Genomic DNA, 22763 nt, shown 5'->3' with positions numbered 1-22763 from the left:
TTTTCCATCAGTTTGTACTATATCAATTTTCACTGCTAGTCATACTATCTCTACTATTGTTTCCATACCAGATTCAAAGGCGTTAAGTACAAGGACAGTTGAACCTAAGGCTCAACTAAGTACAAGATTTTTTAGTAGAGGTAAGGAGATATAAGAGGAGATTGAGATTCCCAAATGGGATTTTGATAATATCACTGCAGATCAAATGCATATAGCTAGTCAACTCCTCCAAAAGAAGGAAAAGCAGAAGAAATTGAGAGAGGAGAGAGACAAAGAATATAAAATTATTCATGATGCCAAAAATATTTTGACTGTTGTGATAGGTATTGAAGTTGATACTTCTCAACACATTTTTTTTCAATTAGAATAGGCAGTCCAAAAGTTTAATGAGGACTCTAGTAGTCAAGATAAATTGATTGAGAAAGTAGAAAAGAAATTTGATAATAAAGTGCTTGAGCACATTGCTCAGCAAATTGCCATTCAATAGTTGGAGCTTTCCTCAATTTTGACCAATCTTGAAACATCTTACACAAATGTAACATCACTTTTTGGAAATTTTTGTAATGCTATTGAGTTTACTAAGGAGATAAAGAGAAAACCGACAAAGATTAATGAAGATCTGAAGGCTAGTGCACAACAATTGCAACTTAACCCTAGTTCAAGGTCTGTACATCATATGAAGATCAAATTCTTGTCAGATATGCAGGCAGAGTTATTGAGAGAAGAAGCAAGGATCCAGTCTACACTAATAGATATTCAAAATATGATCCTTCCCATCATGGATACAGTGTAGAAGCGTATTGTTTATTCAAAAAAATTGATCCATGACAACAACTTCTCCATTGCAAATCACATGATAGAACTCTCTGTAGAAGTGTAAGTTGCTCTACATATGTGCAAAGTTTTTCAAGAGAATTGGGATAAGACTCTAGCACTTATACTTAAGGTACATTCTGATTTTCTTTCTTATATTGGTGTCTCCATGTAAATTAGTTCTGAATAAATCTTTGGCATTACTGTCAAAAAGGGGGAGAGACACTTAGTATGCTATATATGGGAGAGATACTTATTATGGTATGTATAGTGAGATACTATGTATATTGTATAGGGGAGAATCATGCAAAGGGAGAAAGTGTATATAGCAGAGATTTTGCAGATATAGTATACTATATATACTTACAAAGACAAATTTTGAAAAATCTCAAAAATAGTATACCATACTAAGCTAGTACCACATTGTGATGTATATAAGTTTTGGCTAATAAGTGTTTTTGCCAATAATTCCAAAGGGAGAGATTGTTGACATTTCACCACATCTTTATTATTCTTTCCACACCAATCTGAAAGGATTTGGCTGCTTTAAGTCAATAAGTCATTGTATTTGTTAACTAATTCATAATATTTGACCACTTGTATGTGTCATCTAGATTAGTTATGTTTGGGAGAAGTAGTATCTAATTCATAATTAGTACAATAATTCTGATTATAACAAAGGTTGATAAAACTAGTGAATTTATTGATTGAAAGGTCTGTATTAAAAATTCTAGTATTATCAGATGGAGTATTCTCATAGTTTATATTTTGAGCAAGTAGGAAAAGTATTTGAATTTATACTATAAAAAAACTAGGATATGCAACTCATTATAATCTTCATGAAGGTGCCTTACATAAGAGAACATATGAAGAAATTGACTTTGTAGTTTAGGAAAAATATTTGACTTCATGGTGAAAATTTGTAACAAGATGAAGATAGTTGGGTCATCATGAAAGATAAATGAATTTTCTCATTTAAGGCTTCTCGTATCTACTCAATTGCTAAGAATCTAAAATTATACATGGTCACATGGGTAGTGATTATCTTTCTATTTTGTTTAGGCTAGAAGATAATTTTCTAAATACAGTTCTATTTTCTCTATTGAAATTTTAATATTTTAAAAAGGCTTTTTCATTTTACTATAATTTTTAATTGGGATAACATGTTAGACACTAAAAAAAATTCATATATACATAGAACATGTTTGGTGATATATAAAAGTCATTTTTTTTCTAGATTGTCAACATGTGTATAAATACAAAATTGAAATAGCATTGATATTACTTTGTGAAAAAAATCTGTAAAGCTCTTGAACATAAAGACATTAAGATTTGTCAACAAGACAACTAGCTAGTTGTATATATAAATGAATCATACAATCACCTCTATATTCACAATGATTAGAAGAAATGGATAAAAAGAGTTACCAAAACAACTCAAAATAATTTCACACAATTTAAAGAAAAAGTATACTAACTTTAAACATAATTTTTATAGAAATATCTTATCATATAGTTTTTCATACATTATATTTTCATTAATAATCATTTGAAGGTGGGAGAGAATACTCATTTGCACAAAATCTTTGAATATCAATTGGAAGATTCACACCCAAACTTCACCTATTTTTGCGTTCATGTATGAAGCTTACTAAGAGACAAAGCATAACATTTGTTTCAATAACTTGGATAGATTCGCATTAAATATTATGCCAAATATAATTTTATCATCAAAAAGACAAAGCAAGTGGATTAATTTCTTTTTAATATTCGATAGCAGCAAGTGTCTAATACTTTTTCTTTTTTTAAATTTGATTCTATATATTAGAGTATATAATTTTCATGGATCTATATTTGTTAGAATTAGAACTAACAAAGCCAATTACTTTTGACTTCGGAATTCGAGACAAACGGGACAAGCAATACAGTGGTATAACGGAATCAAGACTCTTAACTTTTATATGATGAACTGGGGATTAATCTCTCTAATCCTAATAACATCCCCACTATAAATTATTTAAATAAAATAACAATAACACATCCAAGCGGATGTTGAAGAATAAGAAAAAATAAAAACTTACAGTGAGATCTTAGGGCATAGCTTTAATAATAGGGCATTCAGACATTTTAGAAATTCTTAGCTTTACTAACTTGATTCAGTCCAAAACTAGAGTTCAAAACGTAAAGTCAAATACTTTCAAAATATCCATATCCAACAATCTTTGTGATCTTCGTCCTCGCTATCCAAATTTGATAAGTAATTGTTGTAAAATATCACGAACTTGCAATTTGATTTGTTTTTGTTTTTTTTGTCTCGAACTATCTACAGTTTCATACTTGTAATATTCAGCCTACTGACATATTCAATGTTTACTATTGAAAACAAGCAAATCCCTCACGGGCAATTTGCATATTCTCAACGTTTACCATTGCTAAAGAAGTCGCAACTATCCAAAAAGAAAATCATCTATTCTGGTGTACTCAAATCAGTTTTAAATGATTTATGACCGTAGACATTCAAACCTACTAGTCTACATGAAGCAGTCATTTGAATCTTCTCTTGTATTATTCAAACCATTTGACCTCATTCTCCCGGTCTACATGGTTTCAATTCAATATAACGGGAGATGGTACATGTTGAATGAATTTCAAATTTCTCGTTTTGTTTGTGTCAAAAGTATTATCATCTTATTGAAATGATAATATTGCAGTGAGGTGTTGGTATTGCTTAGAATTATTTATATGGTTGATTTTTGAATAGTAAGTCTATGGATTTCTTTTTCTTTTGAGATTTTTTCATTTCTATTTTAATTGAAAATAACAATTTGCTGCATTCCCGACAAGTAAATTGTCTTCTTAGAATGATAATAGCTCTGTATTACTCTTTCCCCACCAGTTAGGAAGAATTCGGTTGCTTTGAATCAGTAAGACGTCAGAGTATTTGTTCACGGATTCATAATCTTTGAACGCCCGTACGAGTCGTCTGGATTAACTCTGTTTCTGAAAAGCATTATCCAATTCACAATCAGGACAACGATTCCAGTTGTAACAAAGTCCTATAAAATCAGCGAAATACCCAATTGAAAGGTGGGTGTTGAAATTTAGGAAATTTTTTTAAAGTAGTTCAATTTATTGTTTTTATATTTCTTAAAAAACATAATCATTTTCAAATCTGAATTTTGAAAAGGCTAATTTCTGTCATCTTCAGAACCAAACAAGATGAAAATTTCAAAATATCAAATATGTCTAAGCATCTCATCTAAAGCCTCTTGATTCTCCTTAATGTCTCAGAGTTTAATACTCCATGCATTCATATTGGAATATATACTATTAGAGAATCTATATATAAGTTTAAATTAGTTTAGCTGAAGACTTTAATTTTATTTTGTAGTGGCTGTGCACATTTTAAAGTAATTCTATAATTTTATCTATTAAATGAAATGTATAATACTACTTGTTTTCTAAATATTCTTTTATACAATTTGTTATTTTTAAAAATTAATTAAAAGTAAACGTGTTGAATAATTCTTTTTCTTATTGTCAACAAATGCATAAATAAAATAAAACACTAAAATTAAAATTATGTAGAAGAAAAAAACTTATATAGTTCTTGAACATAGACTCAAATACTTATCTAGAAAACAAAGAGCTAATTGTTTATTTGAAAAAATAATATAATCACATTTAATTTCTAAGTGACTTGTTAAGTTAATAATAGATTTTACAGAAATATCTTATTGTATAATTTTTCATGCTTTGTATTTTAAATAGTAATCTTCTTAAAATGTAAGGAAGAGAAAGTCGGTTAAAGGTCACAAGGAATACTCATCTATATTTGAAAGCCCATAAAACCCTCATTTTGGTGGGATATAATTTACTTTCTCTCTTCACATGTGTTTGACATAATACGAAATTTAGACTTATGTTTTTAAATCTAAGATTGATACCTGAAATAAACCCTAATGTATGGTGTTCAAGAGCCAATTAGATATTTAATCTTCATTTTTTTAAAGATGTGATGTATTTAAAAAAGAATGAGGCCAGGTTCATGTTCTGGTGAATTTAGGAGATTGAATACCCTTCACTCCTTAATTCTTAAGCACCTCTATAGTAAAACAGTTTCCCTATTGTAGCTGTTTTCAAATATTAGATTATTAATTCGGTTTAACTTCTGGTTGGGAATAAACATGGAAAAAATCAGTCTGAAACAACTGGATGTTTATGTCATTAATTGCGTAGCGGTGCAAATAAGAATGACAGATCTACAGAAATAAACTTTGAACAACATAAACCATTTTTTTATTTGAACCAAAAAAACGGAAAAAAAGAGCCAGACGATTTTCAAAACCCTAATCATTGTTCTCTTATTTGGGCGTCACGCAACGAAAGAAACGTCTATATTAAAAACTCTCTTTGAATATATTTAAAATAAAATATAACTAAACGACACTGTTTGATCCACTACAAATAATTAAGCCATTCAAATTGGGACAAATGAAGGTACGAAGGTAAATGCAGAGTTAAAACAAGTGGAAAGTATAAATCAATGAAGAAATTTCATTAACTTTATATATACAGCCTACTTATTTCGAAAAAAAAATAAAAAAGGGTGACATCTGATTTGGTTATACAGAGATATTGCAGAACAAGGACTTCAACTATTTATTGGAGGAGGAAGATCAAGTGAAGAGAACAGCGGATCTGATTATCAAACTTCAGAGAAGGAGAGACAAGTTAACCAAAACTTTGCAACTGATTAGTTTCGCTCCTGCGTTAGAAGGGTGATAGTGTGGGTTCCATAAACTACTTTAATTTCATGAATGTCATTAAAATCTATCATATCATTTCATATCAGTAGCAACCTGCAGTGCCTGAATCATGAATAATGGAATTACCTGTGCTGAAAGAGGAAAATAATCAATAAGTTCGATAATTACATCAGAGGGGAATCTGCGGAAGAGGAACAGGTGTTGGAATTGTTGGACCAACGTCCCATCTATGCGTCTCACCACTTCTTTAATTCTCTTGGCCCACCACTTACGAGGGATGTGGAGGCTCTCAATCAATAAATCAATGTGTTTGTTAGCTAGAGCTGGATTCCTTGCCGAGGGCTTAAAGGGCAACTTGTGATACCCTTGAAACCCGTCGAGTGCGTGCAAATAAACCTGCAAGTTGTGGAAATTTGTAGGGTAATCTTGTCTGCCCTCCCGTTGCCAACAAAATGCATATTGGCCATCGGCAACGGCAGGACAAACAAAATAGTTTATTCTTTAGCCATTTTCGAATTAGGTCGAAACAACAAAGACCGACAAAAGCGGTGGAGCTCCCGTCCTTAATATGTTGGAGGATAATTATGACAGGAACAAGTTTAATATTCTTGATAACTCCACTATAAGAGATTGGCTAAATCGGAGAAGCTTCTTGAATATTTGATGAATATAATTAGAAGTGGAAGAATTTACACATATTGGTCTAAAAAAATCCATTAATATGTAAGAAAGTACAATTTAATTTGTTAAATTGACAAAGTTCTATAACATGATAAAGTATTTTAAATTTTAAATATTTAACAGAATTTACTTAGATTAAATGATTTAATGGTCAAGCTAAAATGATAATGTGTATAAATTAAAAAACATAAACAATTAAGATGTTCTAGCATACTTATCTTTAAACAAAGATATAGCATTTTTTTTTTTAAAGAAACGTATGTATGTAATGTATGTCAAGATAAACATTTCTTAAGAGTCTACTTGATTTAAATTAATTATAAATTGTGATTTGACTTTAACATAGAATTGTTCTAATTTATAAATAGGTTTAACTAAATAAATATTATTTTTTAATAATTTTTATATTTGTATATTCATCTATACAAAAATGTAGATAAAGTAGACATGGAGAAATCATAAGTGTTAATTATTTAAGTAGTAAAATTATTAAAATTGTATATTTTAATCAATATTTAATCATTATAATATTATAATTACTATTAAACTATTATGTTTTACATATTTAAGTACTATTTCATTAACAAATTAGTTTTCACTCAATCAAAAGATTTTTAAAAAAAATCTATGCATAATTCAATTTTAAAATTAACATGCTAAATTTTCAAATTTATAATTTGTTAAAAAAGTATTACATAAAATTAGCCAAATTATTTTGAGTGAATAGTAATTTTTTAGGAATGATTGATTTCCAAGAATTTTTTTCATATTTATTTTTATTTCATAAATTAATCTCTATTACATGTTTTTATATGCCAAGCTAAAAAAATGCACTAAAGAAAAATGGGTCTTCAAAATCGTAACAACTAAAATAGTCTAGAAAATAAAGCAATAAACACCCAAAAGAAAGCTTGTAGATAACCACCAAACCAAAAAAGAGGAAGTATCCGAAGACAAAACTAGTGTCGAAGCACAAGATGAAGGCCAAGGTTCTAGAGAATGGGAGACCTAAACAAGGCAGATTGACATTCATGTAGGATCAAGTAATATTTTTGGTTAGGTAATTTCATGTGTGTGTATTTTTTTCAATAAGTCTTAGCTAAGGTGGCATGTTTTGATAGACAATCTTATGAGTCTTCCAAGTCATAGCCACCTAGGACAAGTACAAATCAAAAAAATTGGAGTTCTTTAAGTTAGTATTGTGTAAGGCCACACAACTAGTTCCCACTTTTCATCACAAATGAATCAGATGAAAAGTGGGGGGAAATATTTTAAGGGTCTTCAAGTGAGCCTCTACTTCCATCAAAGCCTCCACATCGCTTTTCTCGAAGCCATGTTAATGCGGCTTCGATGGAAGCCATCGGCTTCTCTAAGCTCGAGCATCCCATAGGCTCACTAGGGCTTCAAACAAAGCCTAGGGATTCCTTCAAAGCCTATTATTGATCTCAGATTGGTTTTGACAATTGAGTGTCAACACACTTATGATATTTACTAAGTTCATGTTGAGCTAGTAAGACATGTCGAGTATAATATCTATAGATGCTAAGTCACTCATGTGTTGAGCAAAATAGATAGTGCCAACCAAGTTCAAGTGTCAAGCAAGACAAAACTATAGTAAGTGTTGAGCATCAGTATTATCAAGTGTCAAGTAACACAAAATGGTCCTAGTTGTTTGTGATGGCACAAACAACTATGTAAACCATTTTTGAGTTGACTTATCGATAGATCTTGAAGCTTTAATGATAAGGACTTATCTATTTTAGATAACCTATGCAATCAACATGCAACCAATCAAAAAATTGGAATGGTTGAGTGGCTAAAAGGACGAATCTCAATTGTAGATTCATACCTAACCCTAAGTCACAAAAATCTTTATAAGGAAGACGAAGCCCCATAATTCAAAATATAGAGAAAGTGATGTGAGTAAAGGATTGAAGGAAGTGAAAGGGATGAATTGATAAGCAAGCATTTAAGGTGACTTAGAAGAAGGAAAGAATTGCAGAATCAGTTTGCAGAATAGAGGAAAAGCGATACAACATTGATATAATAGATCAAGAGGATCAAGATGGATAGAATTGTGATATGAAATTAGCAAGACAAAGTTGTTAGTGTATCAAATCAAACATCCTGCTGTTACTTTCTAACAATTGTATCAACAGGGTGAAATCCTTAGGATTAAGGTTGTTTTAATAGTCATTGAGAAATCCTTTAATAGTGCAACATTCCAATTGAATGTTTAGAAATCCTTTAAATAGGTACACATCTAGCAGGGTGTGAAATCCTTTAATAGGGTAGGATCTAACAATCCTTTGTAAGCCTTTAATAGGGAAAATCATGAAAATGGTCAAACTATGTAACCTTAACAAGTGAACTTTATTGCTATAGTAGTGAAGAATTCTGGGTGTCATCCCCACCCTAGTTTTACCTTCTTATTTGGAGGGTTTCTGGGTAATCATATCTGGTGTCAAGTTTTTATGGGGATGCATTTACTTTACATATTATTTCAATATGTTCATGCATGTATTGTTTTGAAGTTAAAATTTTTATTGCTTAAAGATTAAGACTTTTGATTTACCCCCCTCTTAGAAGTATATGTTTCCCATTTGTAAATCAAACAATTGGTATCGAAGCTAAGTTCCTATTAATAGAAGCTTTATAGCTTGGAGAAAAGATCTTGAGATGATGATCTACAAACTAAGAAAAATTATTGAGAACCAAGGAATTGAGATCCATCTCATTCTACATTCATTGGATGAAGCTAGAGATGAATTGAGGAAGTCCTTAAAAATAAGAAAATAGATTTCCATTGTAGAAAATGATAGACAATACAAAGAGATTGACACCACAAAGTTATTTGCAAGTGGAGAATCAAATGAATTTGATGCAGCAATTGCAGATCTGATGGAAAAGAATAGGGCACAAGCTAAAGAAATCAAAAATCTCAAGTTAGAACAAGAATCACAAGCCATGATGCTATGTGAGGTAAGTAAAGAAAAGAAGAAATTCGTAGAAGACAAGGCCATGATTGAAGAAGGAAAGAGAAACCCAACCAATAGATTGGAAGAAAAATCAATAGAGCTATCCAAAATATCCAACATGCAATTGGACACCCTAAGTCAGATGATGAATGCTCATCATAAGTTGAATGTCAAAGACATTGAGATCACCACACTGAAGTTGCAGAATGAACAACTACAAAATGATCTAAGAGGAGAAAAAAATATTTCTGAAAGTTTCAATTAGCCCAATGAAACCATCAAATACTTTGAACAACTATTGAAATCCCCTAGATCCAACAATGATACATCAGGACTAGGCTACATGAGTACTGAAGAAGGAGAATCATCTAAGACTGTTGAAGAAAGAAGTGAAAAAGGTATGAACTCCAAACCTACTTGTCATAATTGTGGTAAGAAGGGTGATACTGCTAATATGTGTAGTAGCAAGAATGCAAATTAGTATGAAAAAACTAAAAACATGGGTCACTTTCATAAGTACAAAAAGCAAAGTCATCAGGCACATGAATGTAGAACCAAAACCATGCATGCACCAAAATTTGAAGTACACTGCTTCAATTGTTAGAAGTATGGTCATAGAGCCTTTGAATGCAAACCCAAGTCCACATGGTCATCAAAAAAGCCAAGAAAGGTAAGAAGCTACAAAAACTCCTATTACTAGGATTACAATACAAGACATAGCTATCATTATTGTCAAGAGTATGGAAACATCCTTGAGAATTGCAGAGGAACACACTTTAGTGGTAACTACAACAGATGGTTGAGTTAGACTACATGCTTTAGCTATTTGAAGACTATTTATATCAATAAGCATTGCCCAACAATGTCAAAAGCACCCAACTCAGAGTTCAACAAAGGAGAAATGAGTAAAACATGGAAGAAGAAAGATGGATGCAACACATCAAATGAAAAGATCACTTCACCTAACAAGTGATCACATCTCATCAAACTAAGTCAAACAAAGGTATGCAGGATTGATATTTAAAATGTTTCATCATACATTAGTTCCAAAAGAAGTTAATACTAAAAAAGATATATTAACATGAAGAAAGATGCAAGACAATAAGGAAAATCCAAGATCAAATCTTTAAGTTTTCACATTATTGTTGAGTGTGAAAAGTCCTCTTTAATTGTTGTGTAAAGCACTAGTATGTGCCAAGTTCTCAGCCAAAGTCAATTGAAGCCAAGTCAATAGTAGCTACCAAGTAAGGGAAACTTCTATTGGTGTCAAGTAAGGGCAACTCTTATAGTTTTTGAGTGATGGTAAAACCAATGATTGCCGAGTGAAATAGAAATTGCATTGAAGCCGAGTTTACAATTGTGCATGCACCATGCAATAAATGTTACATTTTGAAAGGTATAACATCAATTTTCACCCATTTTTTGTCATTACAAACATAGATCAAGAGTGAGCAGAGTGAGGAAGTGATTTACAAGCAAAGATCGAAGCATTTGCATGAATATTAGCAAGGATTGAGTGTCAATTCATCAATTTCAAAAGGTATTCTTTACCTACCGAGCTACGTAGTTTGATATTTGTTAAACCCTAGATTGCATAATGACCTCAAGTTCAAAGAATGTAAAGAAGAAGAAATCATTCAAAGTTGAATTAGTCATCAATGAGGCTAAACAACAAGATTTTAGGGCCATACTAGAAGTTGTACATAAGAATGACCCAACAGGCGCATTATCTATCATTCCACCTAAGGTTGCCATGGTCCAAGATGTAAGGAAGTGTTATAATTTCAAGGTAGGAGGGATTGGAGACATGGAAATACATTGAGCTTATGAGAAATTATGTGAAAATGGGTTATTAAAGGAATATTTCAAAATTGTAGAAATGAAGGGCTTAACCCATGCCATAGATTTTCCAACGATCTTCAAACCTGAATGGATCAAAATTATCTTGAGCAGAATACATGATAGTTGTCTATGGATAGAAGCTAGACCCATCAAAATCTCAAAAATAATTACAAATAGGATTATTCAATACCCAACCCTATATTGGCCTAAGACATTGAGAAATGACTCTAAGGAGGAGATTGAGTGAAATATAGGAGCTAAGTGGAACAAGTGAGGGATGACTATTGACACTATCACAAACCCACTTCTTAACTTTTTTGTTAGGGTCATTTCACATAAATTCTATTAGTCAAGTAGAATAAATAGTGTTCCCTCTATAGTATTTAATGTAGGCTACAAGATGGTCAAGAAAGATTATACCTATGATCTTGCAAAACTCTAATTATAATAGATAATGGAGAACCTAGAAGCAATAAGGAGGTCAAAGAGTGCTCAGTGTAAGTTTGGTTCAATAATTATATGTATATTTTTCTATATACAAAATGAATTCCTATGTTTTGGTAGAGTAGGATGGAAGACCAATAGGTTAGTTGCTGAGAAAATCAATGAATGTATTGAGCAAATGGGAGAGAATTTTGAGTCATTACTAACTATCTATTTTGAAGATTTCAAGTAGTCCATGAAATAGAGGTTAAGAATTCTTATTTCCCTAGTAGAGAAATATTACAATGATATTTTATTTCTTGTACACATTGACTACACCTTCATCTAGGTTGCAGTAGCTAGAGTTAGATGGTTAAGGCCTCTAGGTTATGAAATAAACATTGATAAAGCTTCAATTGCTATCACTCACTTCTTGCAGAAGAAGTTGATAAGACTGTCAATTTTTTTGGTAACTATGATGTTGTAAAGTCAAAAATTGAGATGGAATTGAAGATAGCCTCAACTTGAAGAAGAAAGATAAAATGGTGCAAAAACTAAAAGCCAAGTTTGGGGAAGGAGCAAAATATAATGATGATGAAGAAGAGGAAGAAGAGGTACAAGGTCAAGAACCTCTTGCATTGACCCAAGGTATGGGTGAGGATCAAGAAGGAAGAATGTGTCAAGGAAGAAGATGTCAAGGAAGCACCAGCCAAGCCACAAACAAAGAAGAGAAAGTCCAAGATATAGCCAGTTGCACAACCAAAGTCAAATACGGCTGTAAAGCCTAGTGCAACAAAGCCTACTGCTCTAGCAACAAGAGCCACTACAAGGGCTACAACTCAAAAAGCCAAGGAGCAAGCCAAAGAGAAAACTAAGGCAATTGAGCAGACTAGTCTTGCGCAGAAGAGACTAAGAAGAAAATATGTAGCAAAACTAGAAATAGATGATGAGAAAATAGAGTTAATGGACACAAGCCAATTTAGAATGGTAATTCATGCTCCCAATTCTGATCTAGAAAACATTTGTGATAATGTTAGAGATAATGCAATTTTGATTAGTTTAAAAAACATTGAATTTGGTAAACTTAGTAGAGAAGATCAAAATATGATTGAAAAATCAGTATATGCCATGATGGCAAAATTCAAGAACACTCCTCTTGAATCTGATAACAAAATGCCAAAAGATTTGTATTCAATTGTTGAGAATAAATGAAACTATTGCCTAAACATGGAGAAAAAAATAAGAGAATCTACTTTGGCAAAAGTGATGCTAGAATTGTCAAAAGGAAAAATAACTAAGGCTAATTAGAAATATGGTAGCGGATTTGCACCAAAGTACAGGGCATTTAGTATTTTGTAGAATAAAATTGATGATGTTGTGAAGAAATGCACACAAATGTGGAGGTTAATATATGGTTTGACAACTGTAAAAGAAGGAGAAAAATATCCCCTTTGAGGGTAGAAACAATGAAGAAGATGGTGAGGATAAGGAGGAAGAAATAGAAAAAAAGAAAGAAAACACTACTGTGGAGGAGACACAACGAACAAAAGATGAGATGGTAACAACTAATGAGCAGCAAGCAAAATAGAGTGTTGAAGACTCACAATTACTAGCCATGAGCCCTCCACATGACACAAACATAACTACAAAGACCATAACAGTGAAAGATGTTCCTAATAAATCACCTTAGAACATTACTCCATTAACTGTAGAGGATTTGAAAATGATACTTGACCAATCGACATTGCAAGCAAGGTTATGTGAAAATCATGTATTGGTCAGTGTGGATGAACTACACAAGGTAGTAGTTGACATAACAAGGGACAAGCTGAACACAAAAGAACCACCTACTACAACCATTAATGGAAACAAAGGATAAATATACAAAGGTTGACACTACTGCAAAAGATGATGAAACTCAGACTGTAGAGGAAAAGGAGCCAACATAAAAAAACACAAGCAGTGCAGATAGAGGTTTCTATACCTAAAGCACAAACACAAGGTGCACCTCAATTGATCATAATTGATCAAGGAAAATTTGATGAAGAGTAGGACATACCCAAGGAAAAGAAGCAAGAATTCATACAAACATTGGTAAATTTACCAACAATGGGCACTCCTACTAAAGTCCTTCATGAGCCTAGCACTGATGCAATACCATTCTAGATTTTAGCACCAACCTCTAGCTCAACTAAAGTCGCAAATGTATTTCACTATGGTGATGCACTATTAGATAAATATATAGTGATACCAAAATATGATTATGCAATAATGACCTTAGACTAGATCAATATCATGCAAGAAGCATTGGAAAGAAAGAAAAATCAAGAGATACTCAGGAAGGAATATAAGCAAAGGCAAGAACTTTAGGGGGTCAAAGACATCTTTTTAGATGCTTTTCGCTTGCAAACACCTGATGAACCTAAACCTATATTAGAACAACTGTTAGAAATAGTTGAACAGGTGACAAATGAAGACCAGGAAACCAATGTTAAAGTCATGGAATGGTATAAAAATAAATTTCAAGGGAAATTCAATGAGAAGATATCTAGTGGAATAGCACTATCAGAAGTTGAGTTGGCTAACAAAATTGAAAAAGTAAAGAAAGTACTTGAGAAAATTTTCTCATTGTACACAAAATTGTATGATCCCACACTCTTCACACAACAAACGAACCACAAAATTTTGAGTTTGGAAAGAAACTTAAAATTTTTAGGTAGGCAACTACCCCAAAATCTAGCTTAGAGTGAGAAGCACTTTTATTCAATGCTTCATACACAAAATGAACTAGCTATGTTAACAATAGAAGAGGCTAACATAAGAGCCAAGTTGATTAACATACAAGCCTCCCTTACCCCCCATATAGAAATACTCTAGAAAGAACTAGCCTATGCAAAAACAATGTTAATGAAAGATCCCAATCTTTCAACATTGGATGGTCTAGTTCATCTTGCAGCAGAGACAACAATCCAAATCAAGTCTTTAGATGTTGCATTAGACAACTGGGATGCTACTTTGAAGATCATAATAGAAGCATACAAGAACTTTTTGGAAAAATTTACAATCAGTGTATAGAACCTTTGACATCAGTATCCAAAAGAGGGAGAATATATGAAATGGGGAGCAAATATAAAAGGGGGAGATAATAATAAAAATAAATTAGGAGAGCAAGAAAAGGGGGAGCAATAAACAAAAGAACAAGCACAGTATATCAGACAGAAACATAGTGTTAGAAATTTTGATGACAAAGAGTATTAGCATACTACTCAGAAAAGAGAAGACATTTTGGTTATAGAATGGGAATATTAACTCAGAGGGAGTTACAAAATTTTGAGGTATAGGAGTATATTATAGAATTTTGAATTTTTTCTTGAAGTCTTGTATATATGCTAAACTATGTATATATTATACTCGAGGAAATTAGATTTATACAGTTAAGTGTTTTTGACACTCGTTTCAAAGGGGGAAATTACTGATCTCAGATTGGTTTGGACAATTGAGTGCCAACACACTTAATATATTTACTAAGTTCATGCCAAGCTAGTAACACATGTTGACTATAATATGTATAGATGTCGAGAAAATATTTCAAACTATCTTTAGTCTTCTTCCTTTTTCTTCAAAATTATTGAATTATTTATAAAAATTTTGTGTATTGATTTGAAAAATGAAGGCAACATTTTTTTCTATATCAAAACAAATTATTTGAAAAAAAAACTATGTTGGGTTGACAAGGGGCTTGGAGCGGAGCCCCCTAGCACCCAAAACAATAGCCTAGGGGATTCATTCAAAGCCCTCTAGCACTTATAATGGTAGCCTAGAGGCTTCAAATGAAGCCCCTCGGCACCCAAATCCATCCAGAGGCTTCAAATGAAGCCCCTAGTACCCAAAGTGGTAGCCATGAGGCTTTGTTTAAAACCCCTTGGCTATGTAGGGGGCTTCGAATGAAGCCCTCTAGGCCTTCCCACGTAGCCTCTCTCAGTGACTAGGAAATAGCATAGGGGGCTTTAAATGAATCCCCTCCCAAAATGTGGTAAATTGTCTCAGAGGCTCCATTCAAAGACTCTTTGTGTGAAGAGCCAAAAATGGGCTTAGAGTGAAGTTGTCTTTAAGCAAGGTGGCTGAAAAATGAAATTTCTCACTTTATTCTCATTTTCTATCAAATTTTCCTTTTTTGATGGCTCAAACAAGGGCCAAATAAGTTTAACCTCTAAAACTAAGTTTGGATTGGTGTTTTTCTTTTAATAAGCTTTCCAATGAATATATTTTTAGCATACATTGTGTTTATTGTATTGTTTAATTTTAATTTTTATTAAATATAGTTTTTATTATCATTTTACAAATCTTCATTTCAAGCCTTGGGAAAAATATAAAAGTAACGAACAAAATTTAAAAAAATAATATCATCAAAGCTATGTGTATTAGCTTTCTATCAAGTCAATAAAAATTGCATTTTGATATATAAAAATCAAGTTATATAGATCAAGAGCAACCCATGTTTAAATTATCATTAGTGACACTTTGTCACTAAATAAAAACTATATTTTTTGATGAAATTGAACAAAGCCAATAAAACTTGCTCGTTATTAATGCGACCATTCTAGCCTTGAAATAATTTTGTAATTACCTTATTTAAATAAAAAACTTATGTGGATCCAAACATCCATCACTTTTTGAAAATATCAATTTTCATATAAACCACTTCTTAGAAGAGATTAAAAAATGGACTTCAATTGAAATTATTAAAAGAATTTTTTTTAAAATTTAGAAACTAGATGGAAAATTCTAAAAGTCACTAGTTTACATCATCATCAAATTCTTGATGGTTTTTTAGTAATATGCATTTAAATATCAAGTTTTTCTTAAAAGTATCTATTTTAGTGTCAAAATTGGCCAAAAACTTGGAACCATTACCATGGCCTTACCTGAATATTAATATAATAAATGTCTTAAGGAATGTGTAGGTAGGTGAGGGAGAAAATCCAAACAAGGCTTCAATTATAAGATAATGTCATAAAGTTGATAAAATTACAAAATAGGATTATTGCAACTTTTGCAAACTTGTGAAAAATCTTTTTTTTTTTTTGTTTGAACTCACATGGAGTGGGAAATTAATGATTTAGATACATTCTTGGAGATTGCAGTAATGGATCCTTCAAAAAGGAAGGATGTTTTATTCATGTACACATTTATTTGGATCGAAGAAGCATTAAAAAGTGTGTGTGTTTTTGGTGTTTATGTTGTCCTCGCATTTTGTACAACCTTATTTTGATTGATAAAACTTGTAAGTCATTCACATGTTATAGAGAAGCATATGGGATTTTATTGGAACTTAATTTGAAGCTTTGAAATGACTACAGTAGGAATAAATGATTTTTTTACCACAAAGTGATCGATTACAAGTTATATTAAGGTTTTCCATAATAAAATAGAAATAACTTGAGTCCCTTGGGTTTATTTCCCACAACCTTTTGAGGGATTAATGTTAGAGTAAAAGGTCAATTTAATTTTATTTATTAAATTACCTTTACTCCTTTCTTAATATTTCACAAGTTATGCACCTTGAATTTCTATTTAATAATTAATTAGTAATTATTAAATGTCATTTACCTTTTAGGGTTTTGATCTCCTTCATAAGGATTGATCAGTTGTAAATTCATTTATTTTGTTTTGCACAAGCAAATACAATTTTCTTATTTGTTGAGAAAACCCATCTCTCTCTACTTTTTCTTTTCCTTTAAATAGGTTATTTGCATGTAGGATATCAAAGGTGTATGGATTTTTTCATGATTAAATACTATTTGGTATCAGATCCTTGCTTGCTATTGCTTGTTCTTGTTTGGAGATAAAGAAGAATGAGGGTTTGATAGAATAGATCTAGCAATTTTCAGCCATTTTCTATGAAAATAGGGGGGTCATTAATTTTCAAAAGTGTGATAGCTATGATTCAAAAAAAAAATTATAGAGGTGATTTTAAAATAGTGATATCTCACTGATATGGAATCCTTCCAAGAATTTATTTTTTGTTTGGGGTAGAATTTTATGATCTACACATTGTTGCAGGTTGTTTGTAATCTATGTTCCTATGTTTCTCTAAAAATTGTAAATCCTAATTGTTGCAACTTTAAAGGCTTCATTTGGGCTCATATGGACACATATTCAAGTGCTAGGCTTTTTCAAAGTGCATAATGTTTTGTCTAATTTCTAGATCTAGTATCAGTTTGTAGTAATATTTAGTGGATATAGTACTTTTAGCATTTGGTCAATTTTTGGTCTGCAAAAAAAATCCAACACCTTCTAAAACAATGGCTGAGACCTCTTCTTGTCTAGAAATTCTAACCCATCATAACTATCACACATGGAAGACCTTGATGACATGACTTATCCATTCAAAAGGGTTATGGTCTTGATTAGATGTCATGCTCCTAGTTATACAGAGGTCTTTTGAGGTCATGCAATAGAGGAACAAGATGGATGAGGCTATGGGGTTGATTTATTTCCAAGTATCATATTGTCTATAGTTTAATCTTGATGGGTGTAATACCCCTCTAGATATGTGGACCGAGCTTGATGGCTTTCTTGGTATAGTGAATGAGTTCAAAGAACTTTAGAACTTGGTAGAGCTTACCTCTCTTGTACTAGATTATTTTCCTTCCATTGCAGAATTTTTGATGAAGTTTAAACAACAAAGATCTTTAATGTAGGGTTGTGGGAAAAAGAAGACTGATACTAAGTGCATCTACCTAATTCTTTCTAAGCCTTGTGGAACTTTAACATTTTTTCTTCTATCTTCTATTTCACTAGAGATACTTTGGGTAATAGATTTACCACGCCATCCTTTGAGACTTTGTGTAATTGTTTGACTTGAGAGAAGTGTAAGCTCTCTCAGTTCAATTCTCTTGCAAGCTCATAAACTTATGCATTTGTAGTTGATCCATCTTCTAGGATGAAGGAGAAGACACAAAAATCTCATTCTACAAAGTTTTGGATTGATTCTAGCCCTCACAATTCATAAGGGTCACCTCCTCCTAAGGGGGGTGAACCAAAGCTAGAAAGACCAATGTGCGCTTGTTGTAATAAGCCTAATCATGATGAGTCACATTCCTATGAGAAAAAGTCAGATAGCTATACCTAACAAGTTTCAAATTTGACAAGTCTCCTTTAGAAGAGCAACATTGGTATTCCCTCTACTTCTCATAGATCTTCTTCATTGTCGTCATTTCAGTCAGAAGGTAAAGATATACGAAATTGTCATGCAGTATGTGCAACTACTACTCCACCCTCTTCAAGATAGTTATTGGATTTATGTGCTTCACACCATATGGCATCTTCTCAAGATTTATTCTCTTCTTTTGAGGCTTCTCCTACTCCACACATTTTTATGGGGAAGAACACTTCTATGGCTGTATATGGGAAATATTCTATTGACATGGATGGTGATGCATTTCATGATGTACTTTATATTCCATCTTTTTCCTCTAACATTCTCTCTATTTATCATATTACACACAATGGGATAGGGAAGATAGTTGAGTTTTCTCAAGATTTAGTGCACATCGTAGATAGTGAGATAGAAAATATTGTTTCTATAGGGATTGTTGATCACTCCTCTCACCTATACTCTTTCTCTTAGTTTGGTCCACCATCTTCACTATTGGAGACTCACACTACTTCAAAAGAGACTACTAAGGTGAAGTCAAGTCTCTTGAACTTATGTGTTGTTCTTGAGACTAGTGTTTTGTCTTCTACACCTCCACCTCCTATTTAGATTCAATCTCTCACATAGGATTACTCTTCTTCATTGCCTACTATAGCTGTTAAGGATATATCAAGGCAGACACATCTCCTCTTAGATGATAGATTTAGCATACCTATTATGCCACCTCCATTGGAGTTTCCATTTTAGGATTCTCATGCTTTCTCCTTTGAGCATTAGTTAGGACTTCCAACTGCACCCTACATACATGGGTTTTATCATCCATGTCCACTCTCTTTGTTTCTTTTAGATGGGAGCCACATTGGTATGTTCATTAACAGAGGAGTTTTTGCATTTTTGGGAGGCTATCAATTCTCAAGCTTCTATCATGGGGGCCTTCATTATACTTATGGTCTTAAGAGAGTCTCTTGAGATGTTTCATTTGTGCATCCTTTTCTATCTCTTTTTGAAGTAGATCCACTGGGTTTTATCTATTTCTCTATTTCATAGAGATTTGATTGTGATTGGGTGCCTCATGAAGCCTTGTTTTTGAGGCACAAGTTTTCTTTCAACATTATAGTTTCAATGCATTAATTATAGTTGAATTACTGCTCATCTTAAGAGGGGGTGTTAGAGTAAAAGGTTAATTTTATTTTATTTATTAAGTTACCTTTACTTCCTTCTTGAAATTTTACTTTATGCACCTTGAATTTCCATTTAATAATTAATTAGTAATTATTAGATATCATTTACTATTTAGTGTTTCGATCTCATTCATGATGGTTGATCAATTCTAAATACAATCATTCTATTTTGCACAAGAAAATACAATCTTTTTGTTTGTTGAGAAAATCCAGCTCACTCTATTGTTCTTTCTTCCTTGTAATAGGTTATTTGCATGCAGGATATTTAGGGTTTGTGGATTTTTTCATCATCAAATCCTACAATTAAAGGTCTAGATTAATGTACTATAGGTCTTTAATTTTCATTTTTCTTAAAATACAAGGAAGAGCAAGGTTTTTTGATGCCTTAGGTAGACATCCCTATGTGTCCCTAAAATTGAATGTATAAAAGTCAATCTATTTGTTACAAAATTTGTTTCAAGAGCTCAAATTAGTGATGTAGAGTTATTTTGATGTCATTGAAATGATAAATGTGGAAGGATCTTGAAATCAAATTCCTATGATGGGTTTTCTCCATAATATTTATTTAATAAGGTCACTTTAGGCCTAGTAGGCTATTGTAGGTATGGCACTTAACTAGATGTGTAGAGTTATAAGGTTTTGGGGATCAATATATCAATGAAAATGGTATTAAAAAATATATTTTGTTTTGTATGCCCTTTTGGCAACTGATTGGACAAAATTTCAACAGCATTATGGAATGAAAACTACACCTATGGGGCAACTAATTCCCATGACAAGTATATCATGTGACAAACTCATAGCAGTTGACAAAGAAAACTCAACTTTCTCCACTTTGAACTCTACTAAATTCAAGTGGGTGTACCTGAGATTAAATACATTCTTCTTACAATATCAGATTTACTTTAATCCTTAGCAAACTAGATGATGACCCCTATTTCTTCAAACCAAGAGAGAATAAAAGAAATAGATAACAACTAATTATCCATTGTAGCAATCTCCCAGTAAATTAAGGTAAAAATTTTTAGATCTACAATATAACATATGGTCAAATTAATTTGATTTAAGGTTTATAACTCTAAGCTTCAATATATGCTTGAAACCAATACTATGACTAGTTCTTTATCCATTGGTATTTCTCACAAAAATTATACACTATAATTTATCCACTCCTCTAGTTTGTAACTAAGAATCAATACACATTTTGTATCTTGTGCTTATCAAAACCTCTTCATGAAACCCTATAATTTTCTCATATCAAGTCATGAATTTATTTAATTCCTTGAGTTAATAGCAATGGAAGATCTAACTCAAAATGAGTTACAATTGTGATTCAATTTCTTTGTCACTCAATTATAGTAAATCAAATAACAATATACAAAATAAAATAAAAGTATGTAACTCCAAAAATCACTTCATTATTTTGATTTTTCTTGAAATCCTTATATCTATAGTATTAGATCTAAGCTTCAAAATAACCCAAAATAGACTCAGACTATTAATATTTCATTTCATCTCTTTACTAATTTCAATCATATTAAAACTAACACTAAGTATTGGATTGGCAGAAATGAATGGTCTCATTCACAAAATCAGAATTTGGACCCTTTCTCTAAGTCTTGGGAATCCTTTTATAGAGAAGGATTGCAACAAGATTCAGAATGGAGAGAATGACACATGTCACATATTATTTTGATACAAATCTTTAGTTAAGAAAAACAATGATCATGGAAAAGAAAATATATATTCACATTATCCCAAAAACTTATAAGAGAGAAAAAAACATTTAAAAAGATAGTCGACAACCCAAATTTTTAAGGCCAATATTGGTTTTTTATGTATGCCTGCTCATAGAAAATGATTTGCAAACATAAAACATCTAATTGAAGAGATATGTCCTTCCTCTATCAACTCTTGACAATGATCATCCATCCCTCAACTGATGGTGTAGAAGCTTTAACTTTATCCTTCTTTTAAGCATCAGGTACCACCTATGTATTTGTCACATTTAAATTGTATTCTATCACCCACTCATTGAAAATAGTATTATCATGTCTTTGGAACTGAACCACTTTTTTTTTTCATTTCATTTATATGTTTCCACCTTAACTTCAATTATTTTAACAGAAGAATCTACAATTCCATCAATGAAAACCTTAGCTCGGCAATTTCTCTTAACAACATCTTCTCACACTTTATTTTTTCTCTAAATAGATTGAAATATTTTTCAAATGATGATCACAATGGAATTAAATATTAATCTACACATTAATTATCATGTACTCCACATCAATTTTCACAAAAATTGAGTCCTACAACCAAATAGATAAAAACTCCACCATGTAACAATTTTAAATTTGAGTTGTTGATCAATTTTCATGCAAGCACATTTCTATGGTTCATATTTATTTCCAAAAGCACTAGTGGGTCCATCTTTTTATACTGGCCAAAAAGTTGACTGATGAAAATAAAACACTTGAATACCAATTGGCAACCAAAACCCATTGCATTGTCTTCTATTAGCCACAGACATGTATCAACCTTTCCTAATGTCATTATGACTTAACATCTTGCATCTCTTGATCATGGGTCCATGACATCTATTGTTCTTCACTATTGTTAAACATATCTAATTCTTCCTTCAAGGACACATGTTGACCAATTGTGAAGGAGTCCAAATGAATAATACATCACTTTTTGAAAATTTCTTGCATAGTTAAGTTTTTTGAAACGTTGAACTATTGCATCGCTAAACTTTAAATGGCTATAGATTTTGCCTCTAGGCACCCAATTTGGATGAAGCAAAAGTAGTTTTCATATTAGATACTTAGGAATTAGCAGCTCCATTTACACATGGTCTAGGAGAAATTCTACTGTATGTAGTGATAGTTATTATTTCTCATTCCACTTTATGTGT

Source organism: Cupressus sempervirens, chromosome 9, assembly GCF_028749045.1.
Source record: "Cupressus sempervirens isolate cs-2001-9-10 chromosome 9, ASM2874904v1, whole genome shotgun sequence".
Classification (NCBI taxonomy): domain Eukaryota; kingdom Viridiplantae; phylum Streptophyta; class Pinopsida; order Cupressales; family Cupressaceae; genus Cupressus; species Cupressus sempervirens.
This window is presented reverse-complemented; position numbering follows the sequence as displayed.